The sequence below is a fragment of the Schistocerca gregaria genome, unplaced genomic scaffold (genome assembly GCF_023897955.1).
Source record: "Schistocerca gregaria isolate iqSchGreg1 unplaced genomic scaffold, iqSchGreg1.2 ptg000066l, whole genome shotgun sequence".
In the NCBI taxonomy this organism is placed as follows: domain Eukaryota; kingdom Metazoa; phylum Arthropoda; class Insecta; order Orthoptera; family Acrididae; genus Schistocerca; species Schistocerca gregaria.
In genome coordinates this window covers 13,439,672-13,460,112 of record NW_026061707.1, presented here as the reverse complement: position 1 = coordinate 13,460,112, position 20,441 = coordinate 13,439,672, and the positions used below count along the sequence as shown (strand labels likewise).

Genomic DNA, 20,441 nt, shown 5'->3' with positions numbered 1-20,441 from the left:
TGGCCGTATTGCAAACAGTACCTGTGATGACGAACAATTAGCGACAGGCGTTTTTTTAAGAATTACTCTCAGATGCGATTAAGGCGAATGGCGCAGATAAAGCATTTGCCAAAGCGGTACAGCATAAAGTGGGACGAGGCAGTCTGAATTACATTTTATAGATGTATTTCTCACATATCTCAGAGCCTCTCGCGATATTCGTCGTCGTCGTCGTCGTCGTCGTCGTCGTCGTCGTCGTCATCGTCGCCGCCGCCGCTTCTGCAGAAGTAGCAAATGGCAATCGTAGCCAATGCGGCGAGGGACGCCCTGCCTTCGATTCCGAATGCACAAAGTGTGTGGTCTTGTTTCTCAGTCTATATTTGGTCGGTCACGTCAGAGGTTGAATGTAACGAATGGGTGGGAAAGAGCAAGGGGCAGCGGCTGTGCAGAACGAAAACACAAATCCTCAGGGGTGTGAGCGTTTCGAGATGAGTCGTATACATGTAAATGTTGGTCGTCAGTGACCGTGTGGCCTAATGGAGTACTCGCTTCGGCGGTACATATACTAAAGTTGGAACGATACAGAGAAGATTAGCATGGCCCCTGCGCAAAGATGACAATAAAAAAAAAAAAAAAAATGGATAAGGCGTCGGACTTCGGATCTGAAGATTACAGGTTCGAATGCTGTCACGCTTGTGTTTTTCCAGTTCTGAAAAAGAAACATAACGTTTTAATGTAGCAATTGAGCAGTACGAAACAGTCTGAATGTTGCTGTTGACCATTTTTTGCTTGGAGATGCTCTTGACCTTGAAACACACACAACAAGACCGGTGTTAACTAGCGAAATGGTCGGCAGAGTGCCGACACAGCGAGTTTTGACTATCACTTGCACATCTAAAACAACGTCGGAAAGTAACTCGTTCGGCTTTTGAGTCACATAAAGTATGTGTGTTAATTTTGACGCCACTAGCTCTGCATGTTGTCATGCAATTTCTTTACCTCTCAGAAATGATTATGACATAAAAGTGAAGTACGTGACGAGTGTGACGTTAGGAAAACATTAGGCATCATGGAGAGATTCTGTATGGGACCACCCAACCCAAACGAGTACTGTGTGACGTGCTACCCGGCAGGTATTCACCGAGGTAGCCGGCTAGCTCAGTCGGTAGAGCGTCAGACTCATAAACCCAGGGTTGTGGGTTCGAGCCAGACGCTGGGCGGAACGGAATTTTGTTCCGCTGCAGGTGTAAATCACCGTTTTTCTGATTAACGAGATTTAATGGAAATAGCAACTTTAAACTTTGCCTACGTCTCTGTCAGTCGCAAGGAAACTGTATTTGAAGGTGAAGGTGATTTTGTAGACATGTGTGAAAGACATGTTCTGAAATGCAAGTGTTGTTGTTTGGAGAGCACATCGGTTACGTGTCAGATGTGTAGCCAAGCAGTAATTTGTCGCCATAGCTGCAAATATTAGCCGGTAATATGAAGTGTTGTCAGCTAAAGTCTGATGATGCAGACGACCGTAAGGACGAAGAACCCAAGAGTACCGCTAGCCCGCGCCTCTTTAGCTCAGTGGTAGAGCACTGGTGTAATAAACCAGGGGTCGTAAGTTCCATCCTCACAGGAGAAAGATGAATTTTGGAAATCAGTTGCGCGTCGTGGCCGTATTGCAAACAGTACCTGTGATGACGAACAATTAGCAACAGGCGTTTTTTTAAGAATTGCTCTCAGATGCGATTAAGGCGAATGGCGCAGATAAAGCATTTGCCAAAGCGGTACAGCATAAGGTGGGACGAGGCAGTCTGAATTACATTTTATAGATGTATTTCTCACATATCTCAGAGCCTCTCGCGATATTCGTCGTCGTCGTCGTCGTCGTCGTCGTCGTCGCCGCCGCCGCTTCTGCAGAAGTAGCAAATGGCAATCGTAGCAAATGCGGCGAGGGACGCCCTGCCTTCGATTCCGAATGCACAAAGTGTGTGGTCTTGTTTCTCAGTCTATATTTGGTCGGTCACGTCAGAGGTTGAATGTAACGAATGGGTGGGAAAGAGCAAGGGGCAGCGGCTGTGCAGAACGAAAACACAAATCCTCAGGGGTGTGAGCGTTTCGAGATGAGTCGTATACATGTAAATGTTGGTCGTCAGTGACCGTGTGGCCTAATGGATAAGGCGTCGGACTTCGGATCTGAAGATTACAGGTTTGAATGCTGTCACGCTTGTGTTTTTCCAGTTCTGAAAAAGAAACATAACGTTTTAATGTAGCAATTGAGCAGTACGAAACAGTCTGAATGTTGCTGTTGACCATTTTTTGCTTGGAGATGCTCTTGAGCTTGAAACACACACAACAAGACCGGTGTTAACTAGCGAAATGGTCGGCAGAGTGCCAACACAGCGAGTTTTGACTATCACTTGCACATCTAAAACAACGTCGGAAAGTAACTCGTTCGGCTTTTGAGTCACATAAAGTATGTGTGTTAATTTTGACGCCACTAGCTCTGCATGTTGTCATGCAATTTCTTTACCTCTCAGAAATGATTATGACATAAAAGTGAAGTACGTGACGAGTGTGACGTTAGGAAAACATTAGGCATCATGGAGAGATTCTGTATGGGACCACCCAACCCAAACGAGTACTGTGTGACGTGCTACCCGGCAGGTATTCACCGAGGTAGCCGGCTAGCTCAGTCGGTAGAGCGTCAGACTCTTAAACCCAGGGTCGTGGGTTCGACCCAGACGCTGGGCGGAACGGAATTTTGATCCGCTGCAGGTGTAAATCTCCGTTTTTATGATTAACGAGATTTAATGGAAATAGCAACTTTAAACTTTGCCTACGTCTCTGTCAGTCGCAAGGAAACTGTATTTGAAGGTGAAGGTGATTTTGTAGACATGTGTGAAAGACATGTTCTGAAATGCAAGTGTTGTTGTTTGGAGAGCACATCGGTTACGTGTCAGATGTGTAGCCAAGCAGTAATTTGTCGCCATAGCTGCAAATATTAGCCGGTAATATGAAGTGTTGTCAGCTAAAGTCTGATGATGCAGACGACCGTAAGGACGAAGCACCCAAGAGTACCGCTAGGCCGCGCTTCTTTAGCTCAGTGGTACAGCACTGGTGTAGTAAACCAGGGGTCGTAAGTTCCATCCTCACAGGAGAAAGATTAATTTTGGAAATCAGTTGCGCGTCGTGGCCGTATTGCAAACAGTACCTGTGATGACGAACAATTAGCGACAGGCGTTTTTTTAAGAATTACTCTCAGATGCGATTAAGGCGAATGGCGCAGATAAAGCATTTGCCAAAGCGGTACAGCATAAGGTGGGACGAGGCAGTCTGAATTACATTTTATAGATGTATTTCTCACATATCTCAGAGCCTCTCGCGATATTCGTCGTCGTCGTCGTCGTCGTCGCCGCCGCCGCTTCTGCAGAAGTAGCAAATGGCAATCGTAGCAAATGCGGCGAGGGACGCCCTGCCTTCGATTCCGAATGCACAAAGTGTGTGGTCTTGTTTCTCAGTCTATATTTGGTCGGTCACGTCAGAGGTTGAATGTAACGAATGGGTGGGAAAGAGCAAGGGGCAGCGGCTGTGCAGAACTAAAACACAAATCCTCAGGGGTGTGAGCGTTTCGAGATGAGTCGTATACATGTAAATGTTGGTCGTCAGTGACCGTGTGGCCTAATGGATAAGGCGTCGGACTTCGGATCTGAAGATTACAGGTTCGAATGCTTTCACGCTTGTGTTTTTCCAGTTCTGAAAAAGAAACATAACGTTTTAATGTAGCAATTGAGCAGTACGAAACAGTCTGAATGTTGCTGTTGACCATTTTTTGCTTGGAGATGCTCTTGAGCTTGAAACACACACAACAAGACCGGTGTTAACTAGCGAAATGGTCGGCAGAGTGCCAACACAGCGAGTTTTGACTATCACTTGCACATCTAAAACAACGTCGGAAAGTAACTCGTTCGGCTTTTGAGTCACATAAAGTATGTGTGTTAATTTTGACGCCACTAGCTCTGCATGTTGTCATGCAATTTCTTTACCTCTCAGAAATGATTCTGACATAAAAGTGAAGTACGTGACGAGTGTGACGTTAGGAAAACATTAGGCATCATGGAGAGATTCTGTATGGGACCACCCAACCCAAACGAGTACTGTGTGACGTGCTACCCGGCAGGTATTCAACGAGGTAGCCGGCTAGCTCAGTCGGTAGAGCGTCAGACTCTTAAACCCAGGGTCGTGGGTTCGAGCCAGACGCTGGGCGCAACGGAATTTTGATCCGCTGCAGGTGTAAATCACCGTTTTTCTGATTAACGAGATTTAATGGAAATAGCAACTTTAAACTTTGCCTACGTCTCTGTCTGTCGCAAGGAAACTGTATTTGAAGGTGAAGGTGATTTTGTAGACATGTGTGAAAGACATGTTCTGAAATGCAAGTGTTGTTGTTTGGAGAGCACATCGGTTACGTGTCAGATGTGTAGCCAAGCAGTAATTTGTCGCCATAGCTGCAAATATTAGCCGGTAATATGAAGTGTTGTCAGCTAAAGTCTGATGATGCAGACGACCGTAAGGACGAAGCACCCAAGAGTACCGCTAGGCCGCGCTTCTTTAGCTCAGTGGTAGAGCACTGGTGTAGTAAACCAGGGGTCGTAAGTTCCATCCTCACAGGAGAAAGATTAATTTTGGAAATCAGTTGCGCGTCGTGGCCGTATTGCAAACAGTACCTGTGATGACGAACAATTAGCGACAGGCGTTTTTTTAAGAATTACTCTCAGATGCGATTAAGGCGAATGGCGCAGATAAAGCATTTGCCAAAGCGGTACAGCATAAGGTGGGACGAGGCAGTCTGAATTACATTTTATAGATGTATTTCTCACATATCTCAGAGCCTCTCGCGATATTCGTCGTCGTCGTCGTCGTCGTCGCCGTCGCCGCTTCTGCAGAAGTAGCAAATGGCAATCGTAGCAAATGCGGCGAGGGACGCCCTGCCTTCGATTCCGAATGCACAAAGTGTGTGGTCTTGTTTCTCAGTCTATATTTGGTCGGTCACGTCAGAGGTTGAATGTAACGAATGGGTGGGAAAGAGCAAGGGGCAGCGGCTGTGCAGAACGAAAACACAAATCCTCAGGGGTGTGAGCGTTTCGAGATGAGTCGTATACATGTAAATGTTGGTCGTCAGTGACCGTGTGGCCTAATGGATAAGGCGTCGGACTTCGGATCTGAAGATTACAGGTTCGAATGCTTTCACGCTTGTGTTTTTCCAGTTCTGAAAAAGAAACATAACGTTTTAATGTAGCAATTGAGCAGTACGAAACAGTCTGAATGTTGCTGTTGACCATTTTTTGCTTGGAGATGCTCTTGAGCTTGAAACACACACAACAAGACCGGTGTTAACTAGCGAAATTGTCGGCAGAGTGCCGACACAGCGAGTTTTGACTATCACTTGCACATCTAAAACAACGTCGGAAAGTAACTCGTTCGGCTTTTGAGTCACATAAAGTATGTGTGTTAATTTTGACGCCACTAGCTCTGCATGTTGTCATGCAATTTCTTTACCTCTCAGAAATGATTATGACATAAAAGTGAAGTACGTGACGAGTGTGACGTTAGGAAAACATTAGGCATCATGGAGAGATTCTGTATGGGACCACCCAACCCAAACGAGTACTGTGTGACGTGCTACCCGGCAGGTATTCACCGAGGTAGCCGGCTAGCTCAGTCGGTAGAGCGTCAGACTCTTAAACCCAGGGTCGTGTTTTCGAGCCAGACGCTGGGCGGAACGGAATTTTGTTCCGCTGCAGGTGTAAATCACCGTTTTTCTGATTAACGAGATTTAATGGAAATAGCAACTTTAAACTTTGCCTACGTCTCTGTCAGTCGCAAGGAAACTGTATTTGAAGGTGAAGGTGATTTTGTAGACATGTGTGAAAGACATGTTCTGAAATGCAAGTGTTGTTGTTTGGAGAGCACATCGGTTACGTGTCAGATGTGTAGCCAAGCAGTAATTTGTCGCCATAGCTGCAAATATTAGCCGGTAATATGAAGTGTTGTCAGCTAAAGTCTGATGATGCAGACGACCGTAAGGACGAAGTACCCAAAAGTACCGCTAGGCCGCCCCTCTTTAGCTCAGTGGTAGAGCACTGGTGTAATAAACCAGGGGTCGCAAGTTCCATCCTCACAGGAGAAAGATGAATTTTGGAAATCAGTTGCGCGTCGTGGCCGTATTGCAAACAGTACCTGTGATGACGAACAATTAGCGACAGGCGTTTTTTTAAGAATTACTCTCAGATGCGATTAAGGCGAATGGCGCAGATAAAGCATTTGCCAAAGTGGTACAGCATAAGGTGGGACGAGGCAGTCTGAATTACATTTTATAGATGTATTTCTCACATATCTCAGAGCCTCTCGCGATATTCGTCGTCGTCGTCGTCGTCGTCGTCGTCGTCGTCGTCGCCGCCGCTCCTGCAGAAGTAGCAAATGGCAATCGTAGCAAATGCGGCGAGCGACGCCCTGCCTTCGATTCCGAATGCACAAAGTGTGTGGTCTTGTTTCTCAGTCTATATTTGGTCGGTCACGTCAGAGGTTGAATGTTACGAATGGGTGGGAAAGAGCAAGGGGCAGCGGCTGTGCAGAACGAAAACACAAATCCTCAGGGGTGTGAGCGTTTCGAGATGAGACGTATACATGTAAATGTTGGTCGTCAGTGACCGTGTGGCCTAATGGATAAGGCGTCGGACTTCGGATCTGAAGATTACAGGTTCGAATGCTGTCACGCTTGTGTTTTTCCAGTTCTGAAAAAGAAACATAACGTTTTAATGTAGCAATTGAGCAGTACGAAACAGTCTGAATGTTGCTGTTGACCATTTTTTGCTTGGAGATGCTCTTGAGCTTGAAACACACACAACAAGACCGGTGTTAACTAGCGAAATTGTCGGCAGAGTGCCGACACAGCGAGTTTGTCTATCACTTGCACATCTAAAACAACGTCGGAAAGTAACTCGTTCGGCTTTTGAGTCACATAAAGTATGTGTGTTAATTTTGACGCCACTAGCTCTGCATGTTGTCATGCAATTTCTTTACCTCTCAGAAATGATTCTGACATAAAAGTGAAGTACGTGACGAGTGTGACGTTAGGAAAACATTAGGCATCATGGAGAGATTCTGTATGGGACCACCCAACCCAAACGAGTACTGTGTGACGTGCTACCCGGCAGGTATTCACCGAGGTAGCCGGCTAGCTCAGTCGGTAGAGCGTCAGACTCTTAAACCCAGGGTCGTGGGTTCGACCCAGACGCTGGGCGGAACGGAATTTTGATCCGCTGCAGGTGTAAATCACCGTTTTTATGATTAACGAGATTTAATGGAAATAGCAACTTTAAACTTTGCCTACGTCTCTGTCAGTCGCAAGGAAACTGTATTTGAAGGTGAAGGTGATTTTGTAGACATGTGTGAAAGACATGTTCTGAAATGCAAGTGTTGTTGTTTGGAGAGCACATCGGTTACGTGTCAGATGTGTAGCCAAGCAGTAATTTGTCGCCATAGCTGCAAATATTAGCCGGTAATATGAAGTGTTGTCAGCTAAAGTCTGATGATGCAGACGACCGTAAGGACGAAGCACCCAAGAGTACCGCTAGGCCGCGCTTCTTTAGCTCACTGGTACAGCACTGGTGTAGTAAACCAGGGGTCGTAAGTTCCATCCTCACAGGAGAAAGATGAATTTTGGAAATCAGTTGCGCGTCGTGGCCGTATTGCAAACAGTACCTGTGATGACGAACAATTAGCGACAGGCGTTTTTTTAAGAATTACTCTCAGATGCGATTAAGGCGAATGGCGCAGATAAAGCATTTGCCAAAGCGGTACAGCATAAGGTGGGACGAGGCAGTCTGAATTACATTTTATAGATGTATTTCTCACATATCTCAGAGCCTCTCGCGATATTCGTCGTCGTCGTCGTCGTCGTCGCCGCCGCCGCTTCTGCAGAAGTAGCAAATGGCAATCGTAGCAAATGCGGCGAGGGACGCCCTGCCTTCGATTCCGAATGCACAAAGTGTGTGGTCTTGTTTCTCAGTCTATATTTGGTCGGTCACGTCAGAGGTTGAATGTAACGAATGGGTGGGAAAGAGCAAGGGGCAGCGGCTGTGCAGAACTAAAACACAAATCCTCAGGGGTGTGAGCGTTTCGAGATGAGTCGTATACACGTAAATGTTGGTCGTCAGTGACCGTGTGGCCTAATGGATAAGGCGTCGGACTTCGGATCTGAAGATTACAGGTTCGAATGCTTTCACGCTTGTGTTTTTCCAGTTCTGAAAAAGAAACATAACGTTTTAATGTAGCAATTGAGCAGTACGAAACAGTCTGAATGTTGCTGTTGACCATTTTTTGCTTGGAGATGCTCTTGAGCTTGAAACACACACAACAAGACCGGTGTTAACTAGCGAAATGGTCGGCAGAGTGCCAACACAGCGAGTTTTGACTATCACTTGCACATCTAAAACAACGTCGGAAAGTAACTCGTTCGGCTTTTGAGTCACATAAAGTATGTGTGTTAATTTTGACGCCACTAGCTCTGCATGTTGTCATGCAATTTCTTTACCTCTCAGAAATGATTCTGACATAAAAGTGAAGTACGTGACGAGTGTGACGTTAGGAAAACATTAGGCATCATGGAGAGATTCTGTATGGGACCACCCAACCCAAACGAGTACTGTGTGACGTGCTACCCGGCAGGTATTCACCGAGGTAGCCGGCTAGCTCAGTCGGTAGAGCGTCAGACTCTTAAACCCAGGGTCGTGGGTTCGAGCCAGACGCTGGGCGCAACGGAATTTTGATCCGCTGCAGGTGTAAATCACCGTTTTTCTGATTAACGAGATTTAATGGAAATAGCAACTTTAAACTTTGCCTACGTCTCTGTCTGTCGCAAGGAAACTGTATTTGAAGGTGAAGGTGATTTTGTAGACATGTGTGAAAGACATGTTCTGAAATGCAAGTGTTGTTGTTTGGAGAGCACATCGGTTACGTGTCAGATGTGTAGCCAAGCAGTAATTTGTCGCCATAGCTGCAAATATTAGCCGGTAATATGAAGTGTTGTCAGCTAAAGTCTGATGATGCAGACGACCGTAAGGACGAAGCACCCAAGAGTACCGCTAGGCCGCGCTTCTTTAGCTCAGTGGTAGAGCACTGGTGTAGTAAACCAGGGGTCGTAAGTTCCATCCTCACAGGAGAAAGATTAATTTTGGAAATCAGTTGCGCGTCGTGGCCGTATTGCAAACAGTACCTGTGATGACGAACAATTAGCGACAGGCGTTTTTTTAAGAATTACTCTCAGATGCGATTAAGGCGAATGGCGCAGATAAAGCATTTGCCAAAGCGGTACAGCATAAGGTGGGACGAGGCAGTCTGAATTACATTTTATAGATGTATTTCTCACATATCTCAGAGCCTCTCGCGATATTCGTCGTCGTCGTCGTCGTCGTCGCCGTCGCCGCTTCTGCAGAAGTAGCAAATGGCAATCGTAGCAAATGCGGCGAGGGACGCCCTGCCTTCGATTCCGAATGCACAAAGTGTGTGGTCTTGTTTCTCAGTCTATATTTGGTCGGTCACGTCAGAGGTTGAATGTAACGAATGGGTGGGAAAGAGCAAGGGGCAGCGGCTGTGCAGAACGAAAACACAAATCCTCAGGGGTGTGAGCGTTTCGAGATGAGTCGTATACATGTAAATGTTGGTCGTCAGTGACCGTGTGGCCTAATGGATAAGGCGTCGGACTTCGGATCTGAAGATTACAGGTTCGAATGCTTTCACGCTTGTGTTTTTCCAGTTCTGAAAAAGAAACATAACGTTTTAATGTAGCAATTGAGCAGTACGAAACAGTCTGAATGTTGCTGTTGACCATTTTTTGCTTGGAGATGCTCTTGAGCTTGAAACACACACAACAAGACCGGTGTTAACTAGCGAAATTGTCGGCAGAGTGCCGACACAGCGAGTTTTGACTATCACTTGCACATCTAAAACAACGTCGGAAAGTAACTCGTTCGGCTTTTGAGTCACATAAAGTATGTGTGTTAATTTTGACGCCACTAGCTCTGCATGTTGTCATGCAATTTCTTTACCTCTCAGAAATGATTATGACATAAAAGTGAAGTACGTGACGAGTGTGACGTTAGGAAAACATTAGGCATCATGGAGAGATTCTGTATGGGACCACCCAACCCAAACGAGTACTGTGTGACGTGCTACCCGGCAGGTATTCACCGAGGTAGCCGGCTAGCTCAGTCGGTAGAGCGTCAGACTCTTAAACCCAGGGTCGTGTTTTCGAGCCAGACGCTGGGCGGAACGGAATTTTGTTCCGCTGCAGGTGTAAATCACCGTTTTTCTGATTAACGAGATTTAATGGAAATAGCAACTTTAAACTTTGCCTACGTCTCTGTCAGTCGCAAGGAAACTGTATTTGAAGGTGAAGGTGATTTTGTAGACATGTGTGAAAGACATGTTCTGAAATGCAAGTGTTGTTGTTTGGAGAGCACATCGGTTACGTGTCAGATGTGTAGCCAAGCAGTAATTTGTCGCCATAGCTGCAAATATTAGCCGGTAATATGAAGTGTTGTCAGCTAAAGTCTGATGATGCAGACGACCGTAAGGACGAAGTACCCAAAAGTACCGCTAGGCCGCGCCTCTTTAGCTCAGTGGTAGAGCACTGGTGTAATAAACCAGGGGTCGCAAGTTCCATCCTCACAGGAGAAAGATGAATTTTGGAAATCAGTTGCGCGTCGTGGCCGTATTGCAAACAGTACCTGTGATGACGAACAATTAGCGACAGGCGTTTTTTTAAGAATTACTCTCAGATGCGATTAAGGCGAATGGCGCAGATAAAGCATTTGCCAAAGTGGTACAGCATAAGGTGGGACGAGGCAGTCTGAATTACATTTTATAGATGTATTTCTCACATATCTCAGAGCCTCTCGCGATATTCGTCGTCGTCGTCGTCGTCGTCGTCGTCGCCGCCGCTCCTGCAGAAGTAGCAAATGGCAATCGTAGCAAATGCGGCGAGCGACGCCCTGCCTTCGATTCCGAATGCACAAAGTGTGTGGTCTTGTTTCTCAGTCTATATTTGGTCGGTCACGTCAGAGGTTGAATGTTACGAATGGGTGGGAAAGAGCAAGGGGCAGCGGCTGTGCAGAACGAAAACACAAATCCTCAGGGGTGTGAGCGTTTCGAGATGAGACGTATACATGTAAATGTTGGTCGTCAGTGACCGTGTGGCCTAATGGATAAGGCGTCGGACTTCGGATCTGAAGATTACAGGTTCGAATGCTGTCACGCTTGTGTTTTTCCAGTTCTGAAAAAGAAACATAACGTTTTAATGTAGCAATTGAGCAGTACGAAACAGTCTGAATGTTGCTGTTGACCATTTTTTGCTTGGAGATGCTCTTGAGCTTGAAACACACACAACAAGACCGGTGTTAACTAGCGAAATTGTCGGCAGAGTGCCGACACAGCGAGTTTGTCTATCACTTGCACATCTAAAACAACGTCGGAAAGTAACTCGTTCGGCTTTTGAGTCACATAAAGTATGTGTGTTAATTTTGACGCCACTAGCTCTGCATGTTGTCATGCAATTTCTTTACCTCTCAGAAATGATTATGACATAAAAGTGAAGTACGTGACGAGTGTGACGTTAGGAAAACATTAGGCATCATGGAGAGATTCTGTATGGGACCACCCAACCCAAACGAGTACTGTGTGACGTGCTACCCGGCAGGTATTCACCGAGGTAGCCGGCTAGCTCAGTCGGTAGAGCGTCAGACTCTTAAACCCAGGGTCGTGTTTTCGAGCCAGACGCTGGGCGGAACGGAATTTTGTTCCGCTGCAGGTGTAAATCACCTTTTTTCTGATTAACGAGATTTAATGGAAATAGCAACTTTAAACTTTGCCTACGTCTCTGTCAGTCGCAAGGAAACTGTATTTGAAGGTGAAGGTGATTTTGTAGACATGTGTGAAAGACATGTTCTGAAATGCAAGTGTTGTTGTTTGGAGAGCACATCGGTTACGTGTCAGATGTGTAGCCAAGCAGTAATTTGTCGCCATAGCTGCAAATATTAGCCGGTAATATGAAGTGTTGTCAGCTAAAGTCTGATGATGCAGACGACCGTAAGGACGAAGTACCCAAGAGTACCGCTACGCCGCGCCTCTTTAGCTCAGTGGTAGAGCACTGGTGTAATAAACCAGGGGTCGCAAGTTCCATCCTCACAGGAGAAAGATGAATTTTGGAAATCAGTTGCGCGTCGTGGCCGTATTGCAAACAGTACCTGTGATGACGAACAATTAGCGACAGGCGTTTTTTTAAGAATTACTCTCAGATGCGATTAAGGCGAATGGCGCAGATAAAGCATTTGCCAAAGCGGTACAGCATAAGGTGGGACGAGGCAGTCTGAATTACATTTTATAGATGTATTTCTCACATATCTCAGAGCCTCTCGCGATATTCGTCGTCGTCGTCGTCGTCGTCGTCGTCGCCGCCGCCGCTTCTGCAGAAGTAGCAAATGGCAATCGTAGCAAATGCGGCGAGGGACGCCCTGCCTTCGATTCCGAATGCACAAAGTGTGTGGTCTTGTTTCTCAGTCTATATTTGGTCGGAAACGTCAGAGGTTGAATGTAACGAATGGGTGGGAAAGAGCAAGGGGCAGCGGCTGTGCAGAACGAAAACACAAATCCTCAGGGGTGTGAGCGTTTCGAGATGAGTCGTATACATGTAAATGTTGGTCGTCAGTGACCGTGTGGCCTAATGGATAAGGCGTCGGACTTCGGATCTGAAGATTACAGGTTCGAATGCTGTCACGCTTGTGTTTTTCCAGTTCTGAAAAAGAAACATAACGTTTTAATGTAGCAATTGAGCAGTACGAAACAGTCTGAATGTTGCTGTTGACCATTTTTTGCTTGGAGATGCTCTTGAGCTTGAAACACACACAACAAGACCGGTGTTAACTAGCGAAATTGTCGGCAGAGTGCCGACACAGCGAGTTTTGACTATCACTTGCACATCTAAAACAACGTCGGAAAGTAACTCGTTCGGCTTTTGAGTCACATAAAGTATGTGTGTTAATTTTGACGCCACTAGCTCTGCATGTTGTCATGCAATTTCTTTACCTCTCAGAAATGATTATGACATAAAAGTGAAGTACGTGACGAGTGTGACGTTAGGAAAACATTAGGCATCATGGAGAGATTCTGTATGGGACCACCCAACCCAAACGAGTACTGTGTGACGTGCTACCCGGCAGGTATTCACCGAGGTAGCCGGCTAGCTCAGTCGGTAGAGCGTCAGACTCTTAAACCCAGGGTCGTGTTTTCGAGCCAGACGCTGGGCGGAACGGAATTTTGTTCCGCTGCAGGTGTAAATCACCGTTTTTCTGATTAACGAGATTTAATGGAAATAGCAACTTTAAACTTTGCCTACGTCTCTGTCAGTCGCAAGGAAACTGTATTTGAAGGTGAAGGTGATTTTGTAGACATGTGTGAAAGACATGTTCTGAAATGCAAGTGTTGTTGTTTGGAGAGCACATCGGTTACGTGTCAGATGTGTAGCCAAGCAGTAATTTGTCGCCATAGCTGCAAATATTAGCCGGTAATATGAAGTGTTGTCAGCTAAAGTCTGATGATGCAGACGACCGTAAGGACGAAGTACCCAAAAGTACCGCTAGGCCGCCCCTCTTTAGCTCAGTGGTAGAGCACTGGTGTAATAAACCAGGGGTCGCAAGTTCCATCCTCACAGGAGAAAGATGAATTTTGGAAATCAGTTGCGCGTCGTGGCCGTATTGCAAACAGTACCTGTGATGACGAACAATTAGCGACAGGCGTTTTTTTAAGAATTACTCTCAGATGCGATTAAGGCGAATGGCGCAGATAAAGCATTTGCCAAAGTGGTACAGCATAAGGTGGGACGAGGCAGTCTGAATTACATTTTATAGATGTATTTCTCACATATCTCAGAGCCTCTCGCGATATTCGTCGTCGTCGTCGTCGTCGTCGTCGTCGTCGTCGCCGCCGCTTCTGCAGAAGTAGCAAATGGCAATCGTAGCAAATGCGGCGAGCGACGCCCTGCCTTCGATTCCGAATGCACAAAGTGTGTGGTCTTGTTTCTCAGTCTATATTTGGTCGGTCACGTCAGAGGTTGAATGTTACGAATGGGTGGGAAAGAGCAAGGGGCAGCGGCTGTGCAGAACGAAAACACAAATCCTCAGGGGTGTGAGCGTTTCGAGATGAGACGTATACATGTAAATGTTGGTCGTCAGTGACCGTGTGGCCTAATGGATAAGGCGTCGGACTTCGGATCTGAAGATTACAGGTTCGAATGCTGTCACGCTTGTGTTTTTCCAGTTCTGAAAAAGAAACATAACGTTTTAATGTAGCAATTGAGCAGTACGAAACAGTCTGAATGTTGCTGTTGACCATTTTTTGCTTGGAGATGCTCTTGAGCTTGAAACACACACAACAAGACCGGTGTTAACTAGCGAAATTGTCGGCAGAGTGCCGACACAGCGAGTTTGTCTATCACTTTCACATCTAAAACAACGTCGGAAAGTAACTCGTTCGGCTTTTGAGTCACATAAAGTATGTGTGTTAATTTTGACGCCACTAGCTCTGCATGTTGTCATGCAATTTCTTTACCTCTCAGAAATGATTATGACATAAAAGTGAAGTACGTGACGAGTGTGACGTTAGGAAAACATTAGGCATCATGGAGAGATTCTGTATGGGACCACCCAACCCAAACGAGTACTGTGTGACGTGCTACCCGGCAGGTATTCACCGAGGTAGCCGGCTAGCTCAGTCGGTAGAGCGTCAGACTCTTAAACCCAGGGTCGTGTTTTCGAGCCAGACGCTGGGCGGAACGGAATTTTGTTCCGCTGCAGGTGTAAATCACCTTTTTTCTGATTAACGAGATTTAATGGAAATAGCAACTTTAAACTTTGCCTACGTCTCTGTCAGTCGCAAGGAAACTGTATTTGAAGGTGAAGGTGATTTTGTAGACATGTGTGAAAGACATGTTCTGAAATGCAAGTGTTGTTGTTTGGAGAGCACATCGGTTACGTGTCAGATGTGTAGCCAAGCAGTAATTTGTCGCCATAGCTGCAAATATTAGCCGGTAATATGAAGTGTTGTCAGCTAATGTCTGATGATGCAGACGACCGTAAGGACGAAGTACCCAAAAGTACCGCTAGGCCGCGCCTCTTTAGCTCAGTGGTAGAGCACTGGTGTAATAAACCAGGGGTCGCAAGTTCCATCCTCACAGAAGAAAGATGAATTTTGGAAATCAGTTGCGCGTCGTGGCCGTATTGCAAACAGTACCTGTGATGACGAACAATTAGCGACAGGCGTTTTTTTAAGAATTACTCTCAGATGCGATTAAGGCGAATGGCGCAGATAAAGCATTTGCCAAAGTGGTACAGCATAAGGTGGGACGAGGCAGTCTGAATTACATTTTATAGATGTATTTCTCACATATCTCAGAGCCTCTCGCGATATTCGTCGTCGTCGTCGTCGTCGTCGTCGTCGTCGCCGCCGCTTCTGCAGAAGTAGCAAATGGCAATCGTAGCAAATGCGGCGAGCGACGCCCTGCCTTCGATTCCGAATGCACAAAGTGTGTGGTCTTGTTTCTCAGTCTATATTTGGTCGGTCACGTCAGAGGTTGAATGTTACGAATGGGTGGGAAAGAGCAAGGGGCAGCGGCTGTGCAGAACGAAAACACAAATCCTCAGGGGTGTGAGCGTTTCGAGATGAGACGTATACATGTAAATGTTGGTCGTCAGTGACCGTGTGGCCTAATGGATAAGGCGTCGGACTTCGGATCTGAAGATTACAGGTTCGAATGCTGTCACGCTTGTGTTTTTCCAGTTCTGAAAAAGAAACATAACGTTTTAATGTAGCAATTGAGCAGTACGAAACAGTCTGAATGTTGCTGTTGACCATTTTTTGCTTGGAGATGCTCTTGAGCTTGAAACACACACAACAAGACCGGTGTTAACTAGCGAAATTGTCGGCAGAGTGCCGACACAGCGAGTTTGTCTATCACTTGCACATCTAAAACAACGTCGGAAAGTAACTCGTTCGGCTTTTGAGTCACATAAAGTATGTGTGTTAATTTTGACGCCACTAGCTCTGCATGTTGTCATGCAATTTCTTTACCTCTCAGAAATGATTATGACATAAAAGTGAAGTACGTGACGAGTGTGACGTTAGGAAAACATTAGGCATCATGGAGAGATTCTGTATGGGACCACCCAACCCAAACGAGTACTGTGTGACGTGCTACCCGGCAGGTATTCACCGAGGTAGCCGGCTAGCTCAGTCGGTAGAGCGTCAGACTCTTAAACCCAGGGTCGTGTTTTCGAGCCAGACGCTGGGCGGAACAGAATTTTGTTCCGCTGCAGGTGTAAATCACCTTTTTTCTGATTAACGAGATTTAATGGAAATAGCAACTTTAAACTTTGCCTACGTCTCTGTCAGTCGCAAGGAAACTGTATTTGAAGGTGAAGGTGATTTTGTAGACATGTGTGAAAGACATGTTCTGAAATGCAAGTGTTGTTGTTTGGAGAGCACATCGGTTACGTGTCAGATGTGTAGCCAAGCAGTAATTTGTCGCCATAGCTGCAAATATTAGCCGGTAATATGAAGTGTTGTCAGCTAAAGTCTGATGATGCAGACGACCGTAAGGACGAAGTACCCAAAAGTACCGCTAGGCCGCGCCTCTTTAGCTCAGTGGTAGAGCACTGGTGTAATAAACCAGGGGTCGCAAGTTCCATCCTCACAGGAGAAAGATGAATTTTGGAAATCAGTTGCGCGTCGTGGCCGTATTGCAAACAGTACCTGTGATGACGAACAATTAGCGACAGGCGTTTTTTTAAGAATTACTCTCAGATGCGATTAAGGCGAATGGCGCAGATAAAGCATTTGCCAAAGTGGTACAGCATAAGGTGGGACGAGGCATTCTGAATTACATTTTATAGATGTATTTCTCACATATCTCAGAGCCTCTCGCGATATTCGTCGTCGTCGTCGTCGTCGTCGTCGCCGCTTCTGCAGAAGTAGCAAATGGCAATCGTAGCAAATGCGGCGAGCGACGCCCTGCCTTCGATTCCGAATGCACAAAGTGTGTGGTCTTGTTTCTCAGTCTATATTTGGTCGGTCACGTCAGAGGTTGAATGTTACGAATGGGTGGGAAAGAGCAAGGGGCAGCGGCTGTGCAGAACGAAAACACAAATCCTCACGGGTGTGAGCGTTTCGAGATGAGTCGTATACATGTAAATGTTGGTCGTCAGTGACCGTGTGGCTAATGGATAAGGCGTCGGACTTCGGATCTGAAGATTACAGGTTCGAATGCTGTCACGCTTGTGTTTTTCCAGTTCTGAAAAAGAAACATAACGTTTTAATGTAGCAATTGAGCAGTACGAAACAGTCTGAATGTTGCTGTTGACCATTTTTTGCTTGGAGATGCTCTTGAGCTTGAAACACACACAACAAGACCGGTGTTAACTAGCGAAATTGTCGGCAGAGTGCCGACACAGCGAGTTTGTCTATCACTTGCACATCTAAAACAACGTCGGAAAGTAACTCGTTCGGCTTTTGAGTCACATAAAGTATGTGTGTTAATTTTGACGCCACTAGCTCTGCATGTTGTCATGCAATTTCTTTACCTCTCAGAAATGATTATGACATAAAAGTGAAGTACGTGACGAGTGTGACGTTAGGAAAACATTAGGCATCATGGAGAGATTCTGTATGGGACCACCCAACCCAAACGAGTACTGTGTGACGTGCTACCCGGCAGGTATTCACCGAGGTAGCCGGCTAGCTCAGTCGGTAGAGCGTCAGACTCTTAAACCCAGGGTCGTGTTTTCGAGCCAGACGCTGGGCGGAACGGAATTTTGTTCCGCTGCAGGTGTAAATCACCGTTTTTCTGATTAACGAGATTTAATGGAAATAGCAACTTTAAACTTTGCCTACGTCTCTGTCAGTCGCAAGGAAACTGTATTTGAAGGTGAAGGTGATTTTGTAGACATGTGTGAAAGACATGTTCTGAAATGCAAGTGTTGTTGTTTGGAGAGCACATCGGTTACGTGTCAGATGTGTAGCCAAGCAGTAATTTGTCGCCATAGCTGCAAATATTAGCCGGTAATATGAAGTGTTGTCAGCTAAAGTCTGATGATGCAGACGACCGTAAGGACGAAGTACCCAAAAGTACCGCTAGGCCGCCCCTCTTTAGCTCAGTGGTAGAGCACTGGTGTAATAAACCAGGGGTCGCAAGTTCCATCCTCACAGGAGAAAGATGAATTTTGGAAATCAGTTGCGCGTCGTGGCCGTATTGCAAACAGTACCTGTGATGACGAACAATTAGCGACAGGCGTTTTTTTAAGAATTACTCTCAGATGCGATTAAGGCGAATGGCGCAGATAAAGCATTTGCCAAAGTGGTACAGCATAAGGTGGGACGAGGCAGTCTGAATTACATTTTATAGATGTATTTCTCACATATCTCAGAGCCTCTCGCGATATTCGTCGTCGTCGTCGTCGTCGTCGTCGTCGTCGTCGCCGCCGCTTCTGCAGAAGTAGCAAATGGCAATCGTAGCAAATGCGGCGAGCGACGCCCTGCCTTCGATTCCGAATGCACAAAGTGTGTGGTCTTGTTTCTCAGTCTATATTTGGTCGGTCACGTCAGAGGTTGAATGTTACGAATGGGTGGGAAAGAGCAAGGGGCAGCGGCTGTGCAGAACGAAAACACAAATCCTCAGGGGTGTGAGCGTTTCGAGATGAGACGTATACATGTAAATGTTGGTCGTCAGTGACCGTGTGGCCTAATGGATAAGGCGTCGGACTTCGGATCTGAAGATTACAGGTTCGAATGCTGTCACGCTTGTGTTTTTCCAGTTCTGAAAAAGAAACATAACGTTTTAATGTAGCAATTGAGCAGTACGAAACAGTCTGAATGTTGCTGTTGACCATTTTTTGCTTGGAGATGCTCTTGAGCTTGAAACACACACAACAAGACCGGTGTTAACTAGCGAAATTGTCGGCAGAGTGCCGACACAGCGAGTTTGTCTATCACTTTCACATCTAAAACAACGTCGGAAAGTAACTCGTTCGGCTTTTGAGTCACATAAAGTATGTGTGTTAATTTTGACGCCACTAGCTCTGCATGTTGTCATGCAATTTCTTTACCTCTCAGAAATGATTATGACATAAAAGTGAAGTACGTGACGAGTGTGACGTTAGGAAAACATTAGGCATCATGGAGAGATTCTGTATGGGACCACCCAACCCAAACGAGTACTGTGTGACGTGCTACCCGGCAGGTATTCACCGAGGTAGCCGGCTAGCTCAGTCGGTAGAGCGTCAGACTCTTAAACCCAGGGTCGTGTTTTCGAGCCAGACGCTGGGCGGAACGGAATTTTGTTCCGCTGCAGGTGTAAATCACCTTTTTTCTGATTAACGAGATTTAATGGAAATAGCAACTTTAAACTTTGCCTACGTCTCTGTCAGTCGCAAGGAAACTGTATTTGAAGGTGAAGGTGATTTTGTAGACATGTGTGAAAGACATGTTCTGAAATGCAAGTGTTGTTGTTTGGAGAGCACATCGGTTACGTGTCAGATGTGTAGCCAAGCAGTAATTTGTCGCCATAGCTGCAAATATTAGCCGGTAATATGAAGTGTTGTCAGCTAATGTCTGATGATGCAGACGACCGTAAGGACGAAGTACCCAAAAGTACCGCTAGGCCGCGCCTCTTTAGCTCAGTGGTAGAGCACTGGTGTAATAAACCAGGGGTCGCAAGTTCCATCCTCACAGAAGAAAGATGAATTTTGGAAATCAGTTGCGCGTCGTGGCCGTATTGCAAACAGTACCTGTGATGACGAACAATTAGCGACAGGCGTTTTTTTAAGAATTACTCTCAGATGCGATTAAGGCGAATGGCGCAGATAAAGCATTTGCCAAAGTGGTACAGCATAAGGTGGGACGAGGCAGTCTGAATTACATTTTATAGATGTATTTCTCACATATCTCAGAGCCTCTCGCGATATTCGTCGTCGTCGTCGTCGTCGTCGTCGTCGTCGCCGCCGCTTCTGCAGAAGTAGCAAATGGCAATCGTAGCAAATGCGGCGAGCGACGCCCTGCCTTCGATTCCGAATGCACAAAGTGTGTGGTCTTGTTTCTCAGTCTATATTTGGTCGGTCACGTCAGAGGTTGAATGTTACGAATGGGTGGGAAAGAGCAAGGGGCAGCGGCTGTGCAGAACGAAAACACAAATCCTCAGGGGTGTGAGCGTTTCGAGATGAGACGTATACATGTAAATGTTGGTCGTCAGTGACCGTGTGGCCTAATGGATAAGGCGTCGGACTTCGGATCTGAAGATTACAGGTTCGAATGCTGTCACGCTTGTGTTTTTCCAGTTCTGAAAAAGAAACATAACGTTTTAATGTAGCAAT

General features: G+C 46.1%; 1 non-coding gene across 1 annotated transcript; it reads left to right on the top strand.

Moving 5' to 3' along the window:
- The first annotated feature begins 520 nt into the window (after positions 1-520).
- On the top strand, positions 521-622 carry LOC126301333 (U6 spliceosomal RNA). Its single transcript, XR_007553047.1, has one exon. It is a non-coding gene; the product is annotated as a U6 spliceosomal RNA (small nuclear RNA).
- Positions 623-20,441: the final 19,819 nt, after the last annotated feature.